This window comes from Ursus arctos, unplaced genomic scaffold, assembly GCF_023065955.2.
Source record: "Ursus arctos isolate Adak ecotype North America unplaced genomic scaffold, UrsArc2.0 scaffold_20, whole genome shotgun sequence".
In the NCBI taxonomy this organism is placed as follows: Eukaryota; Metazoa; Chordata; class Mammalia; order Carnivora; family Ursidae; genus Ursus; species Ursus arctos.
Genome location: NW_026622875.1, coordinates 54,687,032 through 54,708,642, shown reverse-complemented (window position 1 = coordinate 54,708,642; position 21,611 = coordinate 54,687,032). Strand labels below are relative to the sequence as shown.

The window sequence follows — 21,611 nt, the reverse complement described above, 5'->3', positions numbered from 1 at the left end:
AAGTTTTTAAAGGAGGAAGAAAGGAAAGAGTTTTGATGGCAATCTACAACATATTGTCACGATAGTCATTTTCCATCTCACAGACCTCAGTATGTGGGACTCACCAGGGAGGACCAGAGCTCTGGCCAAGCGAGAACCTCTGGGTTGAGGCAAACGGAGCCTAGAACTTTATTTAGGATCGTGTTCCGTAGCGTCTTTGTCTCGATGTCCTGCACTTGATGTTTGAGGCATACCGCAGGGCAAAGGAGGTGCTGCGTGGATCCATGTTCTCGTTACTTTCACTGCTGGTCACCAACAACTTAAAGAATGATACTCCAGAACTGTGCCCTGTTACAAGCTTTGGAAAGAAATGGAAGACAGTTCCTTGCAAAGCATTATGTGTGTTGGTAATTGCACCTCCACTGTTCCCGACACTCCCTGTCGAGGCTCCAGAAGACTCAGGCCATGGAGCCGGGTCTCCTCGCGAGAGCGTGTGCCTGCATTCTATCCGCCCCGTCTTCAGAGCCACACTCCGGTAGGCAGCAAGCCCCTCTGACAGATGAAAATATGGAAGGCTTCAGTGAGAGGCGGGGTTGGATTGCAATCTGGTCTGTCTCCATCCAAAGCCAGTGTTGGGTCAGTGCGAGGGAATCCCTCTTACAGCATCCCGACATCCCCTGTCCAGAGTGTTGTGTTCCGGAAAACCAGATCTTGATACATGGATTGTACCACCGTGGACTCCTCACATCCCATCCAGCTCTCCATACCGCCTCGGAGGGGCATACGTTTCACCTATGATGCCATTCTTAAAATATGATGTGCCTCGGGGTGCCTGGGTGGCTCAGTCGGTTAAGCAGCTGAGTCTTGGTTTCAGCTCAGGTTATGATCTCAGAGTCCTGGGATCAAGCCCCGTGCTAGGTTCTGGGCTCAGCAGGGAGTCTGCTTGAGATTCTCCCTCTCCCTCTGCCCCTCCCCCTGCTTGCACTTGCACGTGCACTCTCTCTTACCCAAATACATCTTTTAAAAAACATATGGGGCACCTGTCGGCTAGGTGTCCGACTCTTGATTTCAGCTCAGGTCATGATCTCAGGGTCCTGGGATTGAGCCCCACGTCGGGCTCCCCACTCAGCAGGGAGTCTGCTTGTCTCCCTCTGCCCCTCCCCCTGCTCTCTCTCTGTCTCAATAAATAAATAAATAAATCTTAAAAAATAGGTGGCTTCAGGCACTCCTGATTTCTCAACTCTGTGTATGGATTCTGCCTCTGAAGATAGTAAGAGTAGCACCTTTATTGCCTGCAATGTAAACCTTTTATATTAAATTTATCTTTAAGCTGATTTTAATATTCTGGGACTTTTAGCACATTCTCAGTCATCCTTGTAATGAACATTGTGACCTTTTCCTTTGTACCCTTGTTTAGATGTACCCCAGATTTGTATGCCCTACAGAACGTCTTGTTTTAAATAGCTTTAAATAGCTTGGGGAGGGATGCACCTGGGTGGCTCAGTCTGTTAGACACCTGCCTTCCACTCAGGTCATAATCTCAGAGTCCTGGGACATGCTCCCTGTTCAGTGGGGAGTCTGCTTCTCCCTCTCCCTCTCCCCCTCCCTCCCTTGCTCCTGCTTGCACACTCTCTCTCTCAAATAAATGAAGTCTTAAAAAATAAATAAAAAATAAATAGCTTTATTGGGGATGCCTGGGTGGCTCAGTCAGTTAAGCATCTGAGTTCAGCTCAGGTCATGATCTGGGGGTCCTGGAATCAAGCCCTGCATCTGACTCCCCGCTCAACAGGAAGTCTGCTCCCTCTGCCCCTCCCCTCCCGCCCCCCTCCCTGCATGTGCGTTTTCTCTCTCTCTCTCTCTCTCATTCAAATAAATAAAATCTTAAATAAATAAATAGCTTCATTGAAAAGAAATTTATATACCATAAAATTCACCCATATGAAAGTACGGTTTGATGAGTTTTACTAAATTTATGCAGCTGTGCAGCCATCCGCACAATCTAGTTTTAGAACACTTCACCCCAGAAAGTTCTCTGTGCATTCCCACTCCCACACCAGGCAACCGCTGATCTGTTTGCTGCCTCTATGGTTGTGCCTTTTACAGGAATTGCTATCACCGGGATCACGATGTGCAGCCTTCCGTGTCTGACTGCTCTCACGTAGCATCAGACGTTTGAGGCTCATCCATACTGTAGTGTGTCCAGGAATCGGCTCCTTTTTATTGCTGAGGAGTATTCCATTGTGTGGACACAACACATTTCGTTTATCCATTTGTCGGTTGGCGGCATGTAAATTGTTTCGGGTGTGGAGCATTCTGAATAATGATGGTGTGAAGATCTATATACAATTCTTGGTGTAGTCATATGTTTTCATTTCCCCTGAGTAGAATTGTTTAGTCATACGGTAAACGTGTGTTTAACTCTTTAAGAAACTGCCAATCTCCGAATATCGTCTTTCAGGCTAGTGAGGACCGAAGCAGCAGCAGAGTGCACTCGGCACAGTACGGTCTGTCCGGAGTCGTTCTCTGTCCTCTCTCTTCACCCTGAGCGGCTGTCTGTTTGCGTCTGTCAACCTGTCAGTCTTTGTTTCTCAGCAAACTCAGTTTATTCAGAATGAGATTGTTTGGTGCTCATCTGAGTTTGGGTTTTTTCATTGTTTCCCCAACAAGCAATGTATCTTCTGTCAGATGACACAAATAGGAAATGATCTTGTGTGGTCTTTGTTTCTTGCCTTAGGAGAAAAAAAGTCATTTTCTGAAATCGCTGTTTTAGTCACCGTGAAGGATTCTGTCTGGTCTGTGATAGACTAGATGGCTGATGTGAGCCACTCACTCGTGGGCTGTGAGGAAAGTCCAGTCAGTGTCCAGACTGCAGGAGGGGGTGGCTCTGGGTTTGAGCCCTGGCCCTGCTCTTGGTCTGACTGAGCGCTAGATTCTGGGTCGTCCCTGGCCCTCCAGCCTGTGGCAGTGATGTTTGTTGACTGGACACCCAGCAGCTGTGTAAATGCCCCATGAAGATTCTGAACAGATTCCCCACCACACAGTTGCTCTGCTTGCATCCTAAGGGGCTTTCCCACATGTGAGGAAGCCTCCCACGAGCTTCATTCCCCTGAACTCCCCAGGCAGAAGCACTGCGTCCCCAGCTGAAACAGGACAGGCTCTGAGACAGAAACACAGGTTCCTGTTCCCACTCCACCACTTACCACTGGCGCGGTCTAAAAAAGGCGACTCACTTATCAGCTTCAATTTCCTCATCTGCTACATGTGGGTCCCCACCTCATGGGGTTTTAAATCCAATGCAACAATCATAAAAGCACCCCAGACAGCACTTGCCATGTAGTAGGTGCTTACTGAATGCTAGTTGGATCCTTTCCTATGACATTGCTCCACAGGAGCTGCTAAGCCATCATCTGGAAGCCTGAGGGACAAGGGGAGAAGAAATGCCACCTACAACACACCATCCTTTCCCTGGGTCCCTTTGTGTTCCATTCAACAAGCTGGTTCTCCTGACCAGGCACTGTGCTTGGCTGAAGGAAGCAAAGGGGAAAGAGTCTAGTGTAAAACATGGACACAGACTGGCCGCGGAGGAGGAGGTTCCACAGAAAGCAAAGGTGTGTCATCTGTCAAGACCCTCCAGCATTAACATGACACTGAGGGGGGAGGGGATTGGTGGGCAGCAATTGCAGGGCAGCCCCAGCCTATGGAAAAGACTCCTGTTCTCAAAATCTAAGTAGGGCCCTTCTGCCACAGCAGCCATTGAAGAGAAGCAGCCATGGCTCTGTGCCACCCATGGCCGTGGGTCTTACCGAGGGCCACAAGACACTCAAGAACCTGCCAGGAAGGACTCAGCCCCTCCTAGCACTATGCATAATAAAACCTTTACAGAAGAGGAGGACAGGGCTGGGGGGGGGGAAGCCTTCCAGCGCCAATGGATCGAATTCCTAGCCGCAGGGCATTTCTCATCATTGTGTGCTGTTTTGGTTGTTGTCTGTTATTGCATATGAGCACTTCTATTACGTTTGTGTCAGTGGCACAAAACAACTGTTTTGTGATGTACGTGGTTCTGTGGATCAGGAATCAGGACAGGGGCAGTAAGATGGCCTGTCTTTGTTCTGTGATAGCTGGAGCCTCTGCTGGATACTGGAATCATCTGGAGTTTCCTTCACGCCCATCTGGCATCGGGGCTGGGATGACTTGAAGTCCCTCCAGTGGCACTGTCCCTGAAGCAACTCCATGGGGCCTTTCCATGTGGCTCCAGCTTCCAGTGCCCAGATCAGGTTCTCAGAGGGTGAGCAAGCTTTCCAGCAGAACCAGGCAGAACCTGCATGGTCCCATAAGACCGAGACTCAGGAGTCACACAATTCCATGGACTCTGCTGCACACCCAGATTCCAGGAGAGGGCACAGAGATCCCATCATTTGATAGGAGGAAGGACAAAGAATTTGTGGCCATTAAAAAAGTAATAATAGCCCTCTCAAAAGTACATACAGTGCTGGGTTGTAGCACAGCCAGTTTTGTGTATTTCTGTCCATTCCCCTGAAAGTCTAAGAACCGCCTGAGCGTGAACTGAGTCCTATTTACCCTTGGCCCAAGCCCCCACAGGCAGAGCAGTGTGCTTGGCCCACAATACATGCATTTAGCCTGTGTTTAATGAATTGAATTCCTCTCTTTTGCAGGTTAGCTGGCCCCTGGTGATCCCACAGGTATTAACTAAAAAGGAATTGTGACTCTGAACCCAGACTAGAAATCCACTGTGTAAACCAGCCACCAGCCATAGTCATGCTGGTGTGAGAGGGTGGGCACTGCCCTTAAAGCTGAGTCGGGTTTCCCCCTTTATTTTCTTTGGTGACATCTTTCGATTTAGATTTCTGAGCAAGAGGGGCAGACTGCCCAATTTGCTTCAACTTTAGTTCTTGCGCAGCAGTGGGATCTTTTTTCCAGTGCGCTCAGGCCACTGTGGTGCACCTGTGCTGTTTTCCGTGGCCTTTGAACCAGGAAGCGTCCTGAGAAGTGCCGGTGAAGAAGCGCTAGGGTTTCGGGTCTGATCACTGTCAGGGGGAGTGGGCTCCTCAGCTTTAACCATTAGAGTGGGCTTTTTTTTTCTTCATTTACTCAATGTTTATTCAATACTGATTCTGAACCCCACGCTAGTGAGTAGGACACATTCTTGCCTCTCGGGAAGCACAGACATGCGTAAACGGACAGTGCGACATTGTGCTGGGAATATGGTGTCGGGGGTGGGGGGGTGGGGGGCAAGACCAGAGCACTGTGATATCTGGATCTATTCATAGACGGAATGCGGAGGCCAGTTTGCTCAGGGCTAGCTTCCCAGAGCTGAGCCAGGTGGGGAGTCAGAGGAGGAGAAGACATAGAAACGAAGACAGCAAAAGGTGCTTTGGGGAGGGAAGCAGCCCCTGAAGAGATCCAGGGTCTGGAGAGATGACGGAGAATTCCAGAAGCTGAGGCCACGCAGCTCAGTCTGACTAGAGTTTGGAGTGGAGAGTGATGCAGGGATTGAAGCTCTCTCCACCTAGATGGTAGGGTCCTGAACTTAGTGTCCACACATCTGTTCTCCTCTGAGGTTTCTAGGCTCCTGCCCTAAACTCTGATGTTGCTTTAATAATAGTAATAAAACAACAATGACAACAATAACAAATATCTGTAAAGTACTTTTAAGGTTTTATTTTGCAGACAGTACTGAATCTTTGAAAGAACATTTTGAAGAAATAAGCCAAGTGATATGCAGCCCAATCTGTAGTTTGGGAAAACTGAGAAGTAGGAAACCTTGTGATTTACCCCAAATTATGGGGGCTGAAACTGAAAGTCAAGTCTCTTGCCCACAAATCCCCCACTCTTTCCCTAGAGACAGGTTGCCTTGATTGATTAGGCTGCAAGGAGACAGTTTTGTGTTCCCTTGAGGGACCAGGCTCTGCTGATGTTGGCTGGGTTCACTCCCATGTCTGAGGTCAGGCGGTAAGTCAGCTTAGGCTGCTAGTTCCAGAGAAACGCACATATTCACTGTACCACCAAGTTGGTCTCACCTTGAGTCAGGGGGGCCAGACTTGTTACCCAAAGCCATGTCAGCCAGCTGTTGGCTGCTGGCTATCATCGGGGAGGGGAACTAGCTGTTCTCTGGGGGACTCAGGGAGCAGAGCCAAAAACAAGGGAAGAGGAGGATCTGTGGGATTGCAACCAGTGCTCACAGACGCTGGAGACTGGGTACACTATTCCCTGATGGAGATTTGGGCAAGCATCATCTGCACCTGCCCCAGGTCTCTACACTGAGGCCTAAAGGGTACGATTTGGCCACCCAAAGGGTGGGGAAAGTGTCCTGGGGGAAGCCGACCATATTTGCAGATGGCCAGAGCCATGAGACAGCAAGGCAGTCCCAGACATGTGAGTGATGGGGATGGACAGTGTTGAGAACTATGGGGTGCAGAGGTGTCCGGGAACCTGGTTTGAAGTGCCTCATATGATTGTATAATGAGGATAACATTTTTGAGGCATTAGCCCAATATTTTTGTATCAGTCAGTCTAGGCTAAGTTACATCACATAACAAACAACACCCAAATCTTTGTAGTTTAAAACAAGATTATTCCTCATTCTTGCTATACATCCTTTGCCATCAGTTGGGGGTCTCGGTTTCCTGTTGTTTTCACACTAGGCTCCAGGCCAACAGAGCAGCCACCACCCAGAGCCTTCCCCCCATAGTTGCCAAAGTGCAGTGATAGCCCCCCCAGACAAAAATGAAAACCAGACTTTAATTTTGAAAGCATCTTTAGGAATAGAAAGTCACCACAAAAATGCTGAAATTACTCTTCATCAAAGAGATAGATCAGTCCTAAACATGTATGCATAAAATAAAATATATAAAGAGAAAAATGATAGAACAATAAAGAGAAATGGACAACGCTTTATCAGGCAGCCCTGAAAAGCTGATGGGATAGTAAGAAAGAGATAAATAAATCATTAGAGACATGTTTGCATTTGGCGATCCAAAGTAAACTGACGGGGAAACTAGAAACTGTTGGGGTGGCTTCATGAGGCAGAGGTCTTCAAGGTTGGGATGTCCAGTAGGAGCCAGACCCAGATTACACTGGGGGGCTTTCATCCTTAGGGTACAAGCGGAACAAAGGGAAACCGCCTTCCCTTGTCTGAATCCCAGGGGATGTAGGGACAAGTGCCTGGATGTGCAGTAAGGCAGGAATAAGGGACAAGACCCCCTGCGGTTGGGAGCACAGGTTAGCCCTTGTGTGGATTTGTGGTCTGAACTTGCATCACTGAGGTAGTCTGCCAAGCATCAGGCTGTGAGCTGAAGTGTCGTGCAAAACTGGTAATGCCCCTTTGTGTCTGACAGAAGCAAACTCAAAATCATCTTTGGAAGAAGGGCAGCTTCATCCCACATCTTGGGAAATCCCCCCAAATAATTTTCAGGGTCAAAGAGCAGGCACAGTCAAATATAAGCAAATACACACACGAAAACAAAGCAATATAAACTAGAAACAGACCCACACAGGCTTCAGATACTGAAGTTACGAGGCATATTTTAAAATAAATACAATATTTGAAGACCAATAAACAATGTCTGCAGGGGATAGGAGACTATGATGAGACCTCACGGACCTGTAAAAGAACTAAACAGCCAAATACAAAATACAAATACAAAATAAAATAGCCAAATTTTAATCTGTACCATGAAGGCAGAGAACTTTGAGTCCAGAGAGGGGAAACGCAGACTCAAGTCACACAGCCAGTCAGCAACACGGGCAGAGCCAGAGCTCAGGCCCAGCCTCCCCTGTCCTTCCCTCCCCAGCCTTCCCCAGTTATTCCAGCAGGTAAGCAAGGCCTCCACTGGGCAGAGCTGCCTCTCTCTGCTTTGTCTCAAACAGCCTTGGATTGGTTCATCCATTAAAAAGAAAGGGAAGTAGAAGCTTGGACTTCTTGCAGGAATTTTCATTACAAAATTCCTTTTGTGTCGGAATCCCATGAATTCCTCTGTTGTAGAAATCTACAATACACGGGCTCATTTCCTTCCTCAACTCTTGAAACTTACATTTGTTTTATTTCGATTGCTGTTATTATGGAAAATGGTAGGGGAGAACTGTTCTTTTCAACTCCCACTTGGAGAAAACATGTCCCTGAAAATCCCTGCATCTTCACACTAAATGTGCCGAGAATCTCCGTCTCTTTGACAGAGGCCCCTCTCCAAAGAGAGCCTGTTGTTCTTGGTCCTAACTCTGGACACCATCTCTGACGCAAGGGTTTTTGAGATGAGGGGCAATTTCCTGTCTTGGCGACAATGTTCGTAATACTTGGCCTGTACTCTCCTGATGTCAGAGAGTGGTCATCGTGGAGCTTCTGCCACTTGGCCGGGGGCTCCCGATGCAGTTCTCACAATGCTCACAATAACCGACAAAGAAGAGATGTCCCACTTTTAATTGGGCAGAGGACACAAATAAATATCCGGGCGTGGTGCCAGAAATGCAGGCTTGCAGATTAGGACCACATTGGCAAACGTTCCGTGAGCCTTGGGGGCAGAAGAGGAAATGCGTAGGGCAGGTAGTAAGCTCCCACGTGTGCTCCAAGAGCTAGGTTGCCCTGAAGTTGATTTGTGCAGTGGCTGCTAATTCCTCCTCCAGTTAGATCGCTCTCGATGGCACATAGCTCGTAATAATCTACGTATTTGTTTCTCACTGACCGAGAAAGCCTACACGCGAGTTCCCTGTGATTTTCATTCTTGTATCCTCGGTACCCAGGCCAGCACATCTAGCCCCTAGTAGGTTCTCAGTCGACACTTCGTGGGTGAAAGACTGCTTCCGTGACTGTGTCCACAGATTAAGAGGGCGTCCACGTGTCTCCAGCATTCCTTCCGGCATGTCTGACACAGATGTGAGGGCAGGTGTCCTTCTCTTGAGGAATCTAGATAAGATCTGTCTTTAAAACCTTCCCAAGTTTCTGTGAACCCCTGGAGGGCTCACTTTCTCATAGTTTCCTCTGGCTAGACGTTCTGCCTCTGCTTCCACTGAATTAGTTCAGTTCGTGAACGATCTCACCATCCCACATGCCCTTTTGCAGTATCTTGACTCAAATGTGGAGCTGAGTCCCTTGAGTTTCACAAAAACCTCACCCACATCGGGCCTTTTTATCTTAAGAACTTTTTAGAAGCTTTGAAGAGACTAGGGGTGGTCTATATTGCAACAGCAGAAGCTCAGTAGTTTTGAAGATTAGCTATTCCAGGGTTTTTTTAAAGATCTTATTTTAAGTAATCTCTACACCCAATATGAGGCTTAAACTCACAACCGCAAGATCAAGAGCCACGTGCTCTTTCTACTGAGCCAGACAGGCGCCCCGAGATATTCTCTTTTTCACAGGACGTTTTCCCATCATCCATATTGCTTGCCCATCCTTTTATCTTCTCTCCTCTTGTCTACTCCCACTTCTGAATTTTTTTTTCTTTTTTTTTTTTTTTAAGATTTTATTTATTTGACAGAGACAGAGAGCACAAGCAGGGGGGAGCAGCAGGCAGAGGGAGAGCTGAGCAAGGAGTCTGCTGCGGCCCTGGATCTCATGACCCAAGCCGAAGGCAGACACTTAACCGACTGAGCCACCCAGGCGCCCTCCACCTCTGAATTTCTCATAGTTTTTAACATAAACATGTCCCATTTATATTCCTGAAATGACACATGTTCACCTTTGCCCTCCAGGTTTAACTTCTTTGGAAGAAGCCCTAGAAGCTCTGACTGGCTGAGAGAGGAGGAGGAGAGGAGTCAGAAGGAAAGCAAAACAGGCAGATTGTGTGAGCATCCCTGAGTCCTAAGAAGAGTTCTAGCACTGCCACCTCCCACGACCAAGTCCTCGGGGTTAGGCAACGTAATAGCATCCCCACCGAGGTTTTGCTATCTCAGCAAATGGGGCTTTTTGAGCCATCATTCCCAAGGCCAAGCTTGGGGAAGAAGCAAGATCCCTGAGGTCCCCCTCTCGGTGCAGGGGTGGAGGCAGCAGAGCATAGGCGTCCATACCCGGGCCAGGGCAGCCTCCAAGGGTTCCAAGGAGCCAGACCTGGAGTGGAGAGCAGTAGGAAGGTCTCCCCTGCCAGCTGGAGCAGTATGAAGTAGCGAAGGTCTAGACAGCCTCACTGAACCTCCTGAGGCCACAGAGAAAGCAGGAGAAAAAGGAGTGTCTCCTGTGTTGCAAGAGAAGTGCCAAAGGATCTGATAAGCAGCCTGTGAGAGTCCTGGGTGCAAGGGCGGGTCAACTCAGCGGGTCCCTTCATGGATTGATGCTTGAGGCCCAGACGCGCTGAGGTCCACCTCAGCAGGTACTGACATCCACAGATAACGAAGACCGGAGTCCCTTTCCCAAAACTGTGACACCACACGGTACTGAGGAGAGGGGGAGTAGGTGAGACACTGAATTGACTGAGATTATGTTTTTACCTCTGGGAGAACTGGGGTCTCAAAATAGAAATGAAGTTCAGTTCTAGAAGGAAGTTTACTGTTGACACCCATGTGTATCTCATTTAACACCTCTGGTAGGATCAGCCCTTCCTGGTGTCAGTAAATGTTTTAGAATCTTTTGTTATTTTAGTGGGTGTTATTACTTCCTCAAAAATAGGTCAGCATATTTATTTAAAAGTATTTTCTGCACTATTCTATTATATTGAGTTCATCTCAAGTGAGCTCTTACTTTGATTATTGATCTTGTTCACTGTTTGAGAATTGTATTTTTTCCCTTGGACTATGGAATCTTGATTTGCATGCTCATTTTCACTGGGAAATTTTCTGTTAGTTTGTCCTAAAGATTTGTTTCTGTCTGTCTGTTTCTCTCTCTCTCTCTGTCTCTCTGCGCTCCTTCATCCCTATATAGGAATTTTGAGGTTGCTTCTGTACAGGATGTTGTTGGTGCCCTACCCAGAACCCTTTGCCTGCTGGTGCGCCCCTCCTCTATCTGCTGTGAGCACTGATGCTCCCTTCCCCAGAGAACTACTCTGGGCTTAATTAGGAAGATGCTTCACTGACATGGGGACACAAAAGACCAGACCCGGGACACCTGGGTGGCTCAGGTGGTTAAGTGTCTGCCTTTGGCTTGGGTCGTGATCCTGGGATCGAGCCCCACATTGGGCTCCCTGCTTAGTGGGGAGTCTGCTTCTCCCTCTCCCTCTGCCCCTCCCCCCAGCTTATTCTCTCTCTCTCTCTCTCACAAATAAATAAATAAATAAAATCTTAAAAAAAAAAAAAAAGACCAGACCCTTTGCCTCAAAGTGGGATTAATTCTGTGGTACAATTCATGCCTGAGAAGGCCCCATGGGGGTGAGCCCATGCAGGGATATTGTGATGGTTCATTTTATGTGTCAACTTGGCTAGGCCATGGAGCGTCCAGACATTTGGTCAAACATGATTCTGGTGAAGGTCTGGATGAGATTAACATTTGAATCCCTAGGTTGAGAAAAGCAGATTGCCCTCCCTGGTGTGGGTGTGGCTCATCCCTTCAGTTGGAGAGCTGAATAGAACAAGGCTAATGCTCCCGTGAGTAAAAGAGGCAAAATTCCTTCAACGAGTTTGAGTGCCTTCAAACTAGGACATTGGTTGTTTTCCTGCCTTTGGACTCAAACTGAAACACTGGCTCTTCCTGGGTTTCAAGTCTATAGGCCTTCAGCCCAGAACTCTACCATCGGATTTTCTGGTCTCCAGCTTGCAAACTCACCCTGCAGTTCTTGGGTCTTGTCCACCTCCATAAGCACATGAACATTCCTTAGAAAAGTCTCTAGATAGGGGCGCCTGGGTGGTGCAGTCATTAAGCGTCTGCCTTCGGCTCAGGGCGTGATCCCGGCGTTCTGGGATCGAGCCCCACATCAGGCTCCTCTGCTGGAAGCCTGCTTCTTCCTCTCCCACTCCCCCTGCTTGTGTTCCCTCTCTTCCTGGATGTCTCTGCCAGTCAAATAAATAAATAAAATCTTTTAAAAAAAAAGTCTCTAGATAGATAATGGATGGATGGATGGATAGAGATAGATGATAGATAGATAGATGACCTCCTATTGGTTCTGTTTCTCTAGAGAACCCTAATACAGAACACATCCTTGCTTACCTTCTTCCCCTTCACTACCCTACATCCTTCCTCCCTTCTCCACAGAGCAGCTTCCAGTAAATCACTTGCACTGGAACCGCTGTCCAAGCTCTACTTCTAGAGAATTCAACTCATGACTCCTTCCAGTTAGCAGGTTAGAGCTGCAGTCTACAACCAGGTCTTATACTGGTGGTTTCAATCTCCAGTGCTACAGTTGTGGGGGCGTCACAGATCTGACCCCTGAGCCCTGTGCTTGGGGCTTAGTTCAAATCTTAGCCGTGAGTCTGTGTTTATCCTCCAGCCTACAAGGCCTACAGCTGCCAACTAGCAGCTCTTCCCTCTTCTTTCAGAGGTGAGAGAGCCCTGCCCCGATCTAGCCTCTGGCTTCAACCCCCCCCCCCCCCCCCCCGCATATCATATGGAGCAGAATTTCCCTGCAGGATCAGAACTCCCAGCAGCTACTGCCAGCTTCAGCTCCCAGGACCCAGCAGACGAGGTCTCAGCTTTTCTCACCACTTCTCTTTCATTTCCCAGTTCTGATCCTCCAAGATACTTAATCCTAGAATTTGTCTGTGATATTTTTTATTGGTGTATAATTTGCATGCTATAAAATATGCATATTGTCAAGTGTATAGTACAATACATTTTGATAAACGTATCTCCCCGGGTGACCCACACCCACTACGATATAGGAAAGCTTCATCCCCAGTTTATTGCTCTCTACTCTTCCACGGCTGATACTTCAAAGGCAACCGTTGCTGTAATTTTTTCCTCCATACATTAGTTTTGCCTGGTTTAAAGCTTCATATGTGTAGAATCCTACAATATGTATCTTTTTGTTCCAGCTTCTTTAGCTCAGCATATGTTTCTGAGGCATATCAATGTTTTAAATGACTTATTCCTTGATTTACATTACTGAGTAGCATACCGTTGCGTGAACATACCAAGCTTGTTTATCCATGCTCTTGCTAATGGACAGTTGGATTATTTCCAGTGTTTGGCTATTATGAATAAAGCTATTATATACATCCTTTCATTAAATATTTTTACTGAGATAGAACTCACATACCATAAAATTTACTCATTGAAAATGCACGATTCAGTGATATTTAGTATTTTCACGGAGTTGTGCAGTCATCACTACAATCTACATTTTGAAGCTTTTCATCACCCCCAAAAGAAACCCATACCCATCAGTGCTCACTCCCCATCTCCCTCTTCTCCTAGCCCTAGGTAACCACTGATCGACTTTTTGTCTCTATAAATTTGCCTGACCCAAGGTCATAAAGATTTATAACTATGTTTTTCTTCTAAGAAATTTACAGCTTTAACTCTTATGTTTAGATCTGGGATCTATTTTAGTTTTTTGTGTATGGAGTCGGTAGTGGTCCAATTTCATTCTTTTGCATGTGGATATCCTGTTGTTCTAACACCGGTTTTGAAAGAAACCATTCTTTCCCCCCATTGAATTATCTTGACACCCATGTCAAACAATCAATGAACCATAAACATGATGGTTTATATTTCTCGACTCTCAACTCTAATCCCTTGATCTATATGTCTATCCTTATGCTGTATCACATTGTCTTAATCACAGAAGCTTGGTAATAAATTTTGAAATCAGGAAGTGTGAGTGCTCCAACTTTATTTCCTTTCCAAGTTGTTTTAGCTCTTCTTGAATCCTCTTCATTGCTATATAAAATCAGCTTGTCAATTTCTACCCCCTCAAAAAAATTTTAAAAGCCGGCTGGGGTTGTGATAGGGATTTTACTGAATCTAAAAATCAATTTTGAAAGTACTGACATTTTTGAAAGATCTTTTAAATACCAAATCCAATCAGTGAGCACAGAATGTCCTTGTATCAATTTAGGACTTCTCTAGTTTTTCAATACATGTGTCTTGCACTTTTTTTTGTTAAATTTATGTATGTTCTTGTACGTGGAATTGTTTTCTGATTTCACGTTTGATTATTCATCGTCAATATGCAGAAATGGAATTGATATTTGTGTATTGATGCTGTTTCCTATAATCTCTGAACTTACCTGTTCTAATACTTTTTTACAGATTCCTTAGATTATGTCATTTTATAGATATAGTTTTATTTCTTCCTTTCCAATCTGGATGCATTTTATTTCTTTTTCTTTATTTCTATTTCTTTTTCCCTACCAAGAACCTCCCATGCAATATGAATGGAAGGGGCAAGAGCAGACGTACTTGCCTTGTTCCTGATCTTATGAAGGGAAAGGCACTCAGTGTTTCACCATTAAGTATGATGTTATGAACATTCTTGAAAAAGTCTTTTTATAGACTGAGGTCTTCATTTCACCTGAGTAAATACCTGGGTCTAGAATCCCTGGATCACAGAGTAGGTATACATTCAACTTTACAAAGAACTGTCAATCTATTTTCCCAAAGTGGCTTTTGTACAGAACAATCTTTTAAATTTAATACCTGTTATCTGTCATCTCAGTAAGTTTCAGAAGACAGGAAGACCCCCAAACCGTGAACTTTTGCTGCACCTTGATTGGAAGTCTTCCCTGTGATTAACTCAGCTTAAGCTCACTCTTCGCCCACTGTACAAACCCTCTCGAACTCCTCCTCAGTTATTCCCTCAAGAGGAGCCCAGCCGGACCACAAAATGCATCACCTGAACCACGGCTCACTTTGTTTACATGTGATGTTTTCATGGTGATGTCATCTGAGTTATGAGCAATCCCTGTGACCACGGCAACCGTGGAGAGGAGGCCGTACAGTGCAGGATGATGGGGGTGTCTTCCCGCCTGGCTGAGCTCCGGTTCCAGTCCCGTTTATCTCCTGTGTGATCAAACCAAAGCAAACAGTCGGCAGGCTCCTACTGCTATTTGGCGCACATCTCACCCCATGAACTCGGCGGCCCGTCCCCGCACTGACGTCAGCATCTTCTTCACGCACCGACATCTGTGTAGGCGGCGTGTTGTCAGCATGGGCATCCACCTGCTCACCTCACCTGTGAGCCCCCTTTTTTGGACTATCTTTCTGTGGTTCATTAGTCAGCTTTCCATAATCACGAAGATCCCTTTTTTTCTTCTTTTCTAAAATGGAAATATTTCTATTGTTTTGGCAGATTATGAAAGTAATCCATGTGTGTTTAAAGAAATAAAGAAGCCTGGAAAATATAAAGTATAATTCTTCCTTCTACGAAATAGCTAACATCAGTAATAGTTTGATAAATCTGGAAAAAAAATTTTTAATAACTAACATTTTGGGGGTTAAGTTTGAGGTTTATCCTTCCATGTTTTTAAAAGGTTGTTAGTGGGGCACCTGGGTGGCACAGCGGTTAAGCATCTGCCTTCGGCTCAGGGCGTGATCCCGGCATTGTGGGATCGAGCCCCACATCAGGCTCCTCCGCTAGGAGCCTGCTTCTTCCTCTCCCACTCCCCCTGCTTGTGTTCCCTCTCTCGCTGGCTTTATCTCTGTCAAATAAATAAATAAAATCTTTTAAAAAATAAAAAAATAAAAATAAATAAAATAAAAGGTTGTTAGTAGTGCTCCTAGAGAGTCCAGTGCCACCATGTCCCCAATCCCCCCCCCCATTCATGGCCGAGGACCTCTCCATGGCCACGTCCCACCCAGTCTGATTTCTACTGCCCTGTCAGAAGGTGCTCAAAGCACCTACGAGGACCCAGCCTGACTGCAATGAGAGAAAGCAGAATACATTGTCCCCTCTGTTGTGGAAGTGTGACTAGAAGAGAGAAAGAGCACGTCCTGAACGGGCCTCAGACCTTGAAATTATCGTGAGAAAGTTTTCTGGTAGCTGCAGATGCTGTGCAAAACAGATTAAATTCTACCACATGAGACATCATTACAAATCTTGTAAGAAGTATCGAGATGATTATAGTGTTTCCTCTATCATTCCAAAATTTCAGATCTCTCAAGATTCATAGGAGTGAAAGATCTACATCTGATAACACAAAAACACAAGAGAATACAACTTCTTCTTCTTCTCCTTCTTCTTCTTCCTCTTCTTTTAAGTAGGCTCCATGCCCAACATGGGCATTGGGCTCATGACTCCTGAGATCAAGAGTCGCATGCTCAAATGACTGAGTCAGCCAGGCACCCCTAATAATTTTTTTTTTAAGCAGGCTTTGCAGGGAAGACAGGGTTTGAACTCACGACCCTGAGATCAAACCTGAGCCAAGATCAAGAGTCCAACGCTTAACCGACTGAGCCATCCAGGTGCCCCAAGAATACAAGTTCTTCTGGGCATCCCCTTTAAGTGTCTCTTGTGTCAGGAATCACACTTTTCCAGACAGCATTTACTGGATCACTGTAACTGTAATTGCTAGTCCAGATAGTTCCTGTGATGGGTCCTGTTTGTGTGTCTCTTCCTTGGGGAGATCCTAGCCAAATTACTAAAGATTTCATTGGTTGGGGTGCCCAGGTGGCTCAGTTGGTTAAGCATCTGACTCCTGATTTAGGCTCAGGTCATGATCTCAGGGTCCTGGATCGAGACCCACCTCGGGCTGTGCGCTCACCAAGCCATCTCCTTGTCCCTCTCCCTCTCCTCTCCCCGCTGCTCATGAGCACTCTCTCTCTCTCAAATAAATAAATGGATAAAAACTTTTAAAAATTTTTTGGTAAAAATTTCATTCGTCATCTAAATCCAAGGCATCAGTTGGATTATGGAGAATTTGTGACTGCTCAGCTAGAGGAGGCAGCCGATATCAAACTTTTCAAGTAAACATCTGAAGGCTATAGACGTCTCAGGGTCTTTGTACCTACAAGTACTGTCTTTAAGAGGAAAACCACATGAAGTCACCATTTCAGTAACACAATGTGTCTATTAATAAAAGTAATGCAGTCTGAAAAAATCAAAATGTTACTACATCGTGGACATTTCTGCATGATAGTAGGTATCTAGCTGGAAAGTGTTCTTTTTAATAGCATCACATTCCATAGTATGGATACACAGTAATGAAATAAGTTTTTATTATCAAATATTTCAACCACACAGAATAGTCCTGAGAATAATGGCATAAACATGCATGTGCCACTTAGTTATTAGAGAAAAAGTTCAATTGCATATAAATATTTCCCCCAGTTTGTTGTTTGTCTTCTGATTTCTCTTTTGGTGATGTTTGTGTTATGCATATTTTTATATTCACATGGTTGAATTTATTAGTTTTTTTCTTTAAGGCTTCTGAATTTGAGAAAGGCCTTGCCCATGCCAAAATTATGAAAGAATTCTCCTGTTTTTCCTATTAGAACTTCTGTTGTTCCGGGGCGCCTGGGTGGCTCAGTCATTAAGCATCTGCCTTTGGCCCAGGGCCTGATCCCAGGGTCCTGGGATCGAGCCCCCCATCGGGCTCCCTGCTCCACTGGGAGCCTGCTTCTTCCTCTCCCACTCCCCCTGCTTGTGTTCCCTCTCTCGCTGGTTGTCCCTCTGTCAAATAAATAAATAAATAAATCTTAAAAAAAAAAAAAGAACTTCTGTTATTCCAACCTTTACAATTAAATATCTTTTTGAGGTTTAACCATGTATGGTGTGATGTAAGAATCAAGCTTAATTTTTTCCTCAGATGACAGTCCAGTTGGCTCACTTCTTAAGAAATTAATGTATCCCCTGCTTGATTTAAAATGCCATCTTCAATATATGCTAAACTCCCATGTATGTTTTTATCTAATACTAGATTTCCCATTCTGTTCCACTCCATTTTCTGGTGCATTGCCATACTATTTTAATTAACTAATTAATTTAATATGCATAGTAATTTATAATATAGACATCCCTATTGCTCTTGTTTTCAGAGTGTTCATTTTTTGTTCATTTTCACAGGAGCTTTTAAAGAGAACCATTGATGTGTCTTGAAGAATAACATTGGATTTAATTAACTTAGGAAGATCTGACGTTTTTATAACGTTGAGTCTTCTTGCAAAAGAGCATCGAGGCCTTTTCATCTAGATCATTTTGGTGTTCAGCAATAGTGTTTTAAAGTGGGGGTTTTTCATATATTTATACCCATTTTCTATATATTTCAGATATATAATATGTATCTTAATTAGGATTTTTTTCTATTCTCTTTCAAAATGCAAGTCTGTTTTTCCATCACCTCTTCTAACTAGTGGTTATTTGTAAATATAAATATAATTGAGTTTTATGTATTAGCACTTTCCCCTATTAACTCACTTAATTATCTTGTTATTCATAATAGTTTTTGCCAGTGAGTCCCTGGAGTTTTCCAGTTATTCAATACTATCATCACAACTACAGATGCTTTGTCTTTTCTTTTCCAATTCAAAAATAATTTATATGTTAGAACTGTTTTAAGTTTATGAAAAATCATGCAGAAAGCACAAGGAGTTCCCATACACCCCACATGCAATTTCCCCTCATGGTGTATTATATTTAATGAGCCAATATTGATACAATATTATTAACTAATTCCCCTACTTTATTCAGATTTCCTTAGTTTTTGGCTAATGTCCTTTTCCGTTCCAGAACTAATTGGTTTAGTTGTCTTCTCTTTTTAGGCTCCTCTTGGCTCTGACAATTTCTTCGACTTGACATTCAGTTTTGAAAGGTACTGGTCAGGTATTTTGTCAAATTTCCCCCTCTCCCACTTTTTATACCACTGATTTCTTCCTCTTATAGCATGGAGGTAGCATATTCAGTGTGATGTTTTGTAGAAGTGATGGCAGGTTTTCTTTTCTTCTGCTTTTAGCTGGAATACCTCTGGAGTGGCCCAGGAAGCATTTGGAGCTGATCATGGTAATAAAATATGATATTCCTACACTTCTATCCTATCCTGATGACAGTCGATATTATTTTTCTTAGTGACTAGCTTTGAATTGTTAAGCATGTTTGTGTCAGCGGCTCCTGCTACTCGTGGTGCGTCCCTCCCTCAGGAAACATGTGTTTGCAGGCTGTCTGAAGTCTATGCTGCTGCCCCTCGGACTGTCCTTCTCTTCACATTCTCCCCCATAGTTCTTGCCTGAGAGTGGCTGCTTTTAGTAGTCTTTACATATATTTTGAAGTCTGAAAATCTCTCTCCAAGTGTGACTGAAAATGGAGTTTGTGGGGTACCTGGCTGGCTCAGTCGGTAGAACATGTGACTTTTGATCTCAGGGTCATGAGTTCGAGCCCCACACTGGGTGTGTAGCCTACTTAAAAAGAATATTAAAAAATGAAGTTTGTGGGCTTTTTAATTCATTCTTCTTGCTGTTATTTTACAGGTCCTGGAGAAGGTGAAAATGCAGACTTCTGCAACTGTGCTCATAGCAAAAGTCTTAATGAAGTAATTTTTGACCCAAAGAACACCCACTGATTTCTGGAACTAGGAGGCAATTCAATCAATCTTTGAACTCTGTCACACAAAGTTTTATTAGAAACATAGTGGGGATTTTGGAGAGAGGACTGCTGAACTTTGGGTAGTGAAATAGAAACTTGAATTGCCAGTATAGAGGACTTAATTAAGAGATAAGGAAATTCACTCATTCACTAGAAAATAATTGAACAACTGCTTTGTGCTAGGCATTTTGCTAGGCAGTTAGGTGGTGGTTACTGTTGGAGTTAGTCTAATTCATGATTAGAATATTATTTCCCCTGAACCTCAGTTTTTTGGGGTAAACCCAACCTTATCTACTTTACAATGAAGCTGAATTGAGTTTCAGTATACGAAAGCACTTGGTGGATTTCTGCTTTTCTGAAAGGGGAATTTGGAGCCATTATAAGCTTTTAAGGAGTGTTATGACCACAAAAATGGGTGGAGCCCAAGAATGGGTTCATTTGAGCCCAGGAAGTCACTGACCAGTACAGAATGTAGGATGTCAGGCGGCTATAGCACAACCAAAGGTAGAGATGGCCCGTGACCGTAACAGTAGTGGAAAGGGATATGCCTCTGGGAGTGAGGTAGGTAAATTATGGGATCAAAGGTGCAATTGACAAATGGAAGCATAGGAACCAAGAGTCAGATGGGTTGATGGCCAGGGGGCAATGAACGAAGGACATCCCCAGGGCAGAGATTATGCCTTCTGATTTCCCCACACCTGGGGGTCAATTTCCATGTGTATTAGGGGCTCATTTGCCCCTACGTGATCCTGAAGTCCTAGTCCTTCTTTTAGACTGGGGTTCCTGCAAACAGCCTCTGGGACTCTGAGATTAGCATACAGCAGATTTAATGGGGAGTCCTCTTGGGAACAACACCTATGGGGGCGTGAAGGAAGCAAGACTGGACAATAGGAAAAACTGCACTGCCGTGTAGCTGCAATGGAGACCCCAGCTAAGCGTTCGGGGAGCTCAGAATTGGAAGGGCTTGTCAGAATTGTCCCAAACTAAGGCAAGAGGGCAAGCGTTTATTTTGCTGCTGTTCCCCACCCCCCATATATTCTCTTTTAACTACCCAAACTAACCACTCCCTACTCCCTGCTCACACAGTATGCTCTTAACACCACCTGCCTTTCCATCAGCCTCTGTCCTTCCTCCCTTTCGTTCATCAAAACCATGGTTAATTGCATGACAAAATTGGATATTGAATCCATTTCTCCTTCCTGGAAAGTCCCAGAGCATTGTGTTTGTTACTCTGTTCGCGTTAGAGTTGATCTTGTGTTCGTGTTTTCCCTTGATCAGATTCTAAATTCCACAGGCTTCCTTCTTTATCCTGTTGGTCTCCCCATAACCCAGCATCCGGCTTAGCACAAAATAGACATTCAACCATTTGGAGTTAATTGCATCCGATGTTCCAAACTGTGAAGAGAGTTTCTCAAGGAAAATCTCCCAACGGTCTGAAGACCGTTTGCCAACACCCTGTAGTTTTTCTTCTCACAGGAGGATGGCGTGTATTACGGTGGGGCAGACACGGACAGGGCGATCGCCCAGCGTTCTCGTTGACGTGAACTTCACACGCCGTAAACAATCATTTAAGAATGTGCAATCCAGCGGCCCCTAGCACACTCACAGTTGCACAACCGCCACGGCTGGGGTTCCTACACACACCGCACCCAGCCGGCCTTGCCCAGAGCTGGGCGCCTCGCCACAAGGAAGGCACGGGTCCAGAGTCGGAGAGCCTGTGGTTAAACTCACGTTTGTGGTGCTACCTTTGTGTAGAAAAGGCGCTGCCTTGTTTTTCGTGTTTCTGCAGCTGACGGGGAAGAAACTTTGTCAGTGTTGTGAGACTGTAGTGTTTGAGTGTCACTGGAGTTTCCGAATTCCCCATCCTGAGGGAATCCGCCCCAGTTTGGGACAAGGGAAGGCCTGAGGGACTTGAGGTGACGGATGACCCCCCTCAGGAGGAGGGATGGCAGCCTGCACCCAACCTGTTCACCACTGTGCGCGCGGAGGGCGCGGAGGCACCAAGCGACAGTGAAACCCCCGCTTCCGGTCGGCCTGCTTCCGGTCAGCCTGCTTCCGGGCGCTAAAGTTTCCCTCCAGCGGTGATTAACTGAGTCTCATTACAGGCTCTACCAGGGGGTAGCCGTCTTTCTTTCCATCCCCCTGGAATGTTCCGCTTTGCAGTTGAGAGGAAACGGAGGTCCAAGTAATGTGCTCGGGCTCGCTCAGGAGTGCGGAGCTAGGTTTGCAGGCCTGGCGGCGTGC

At 45.4% G+C, this 21,611-nt stretch overlaps 1 pseudogene; it reads left to right on the top strand.

Annotated features, from left to right (window-relative positions):
- The first annotated feature begins 15,615 nt into the window (after window positions 1–15,615).
- On the top strand, window positions 15,616–16,768 carry LOC113253642 (E3 ubiquitin-protein ligase RNF138-like; annotated as a pseudogene).
- The last annotated feature ends 4,843 nt before the right edge of the window (window positions 16,769–21,611 follow it).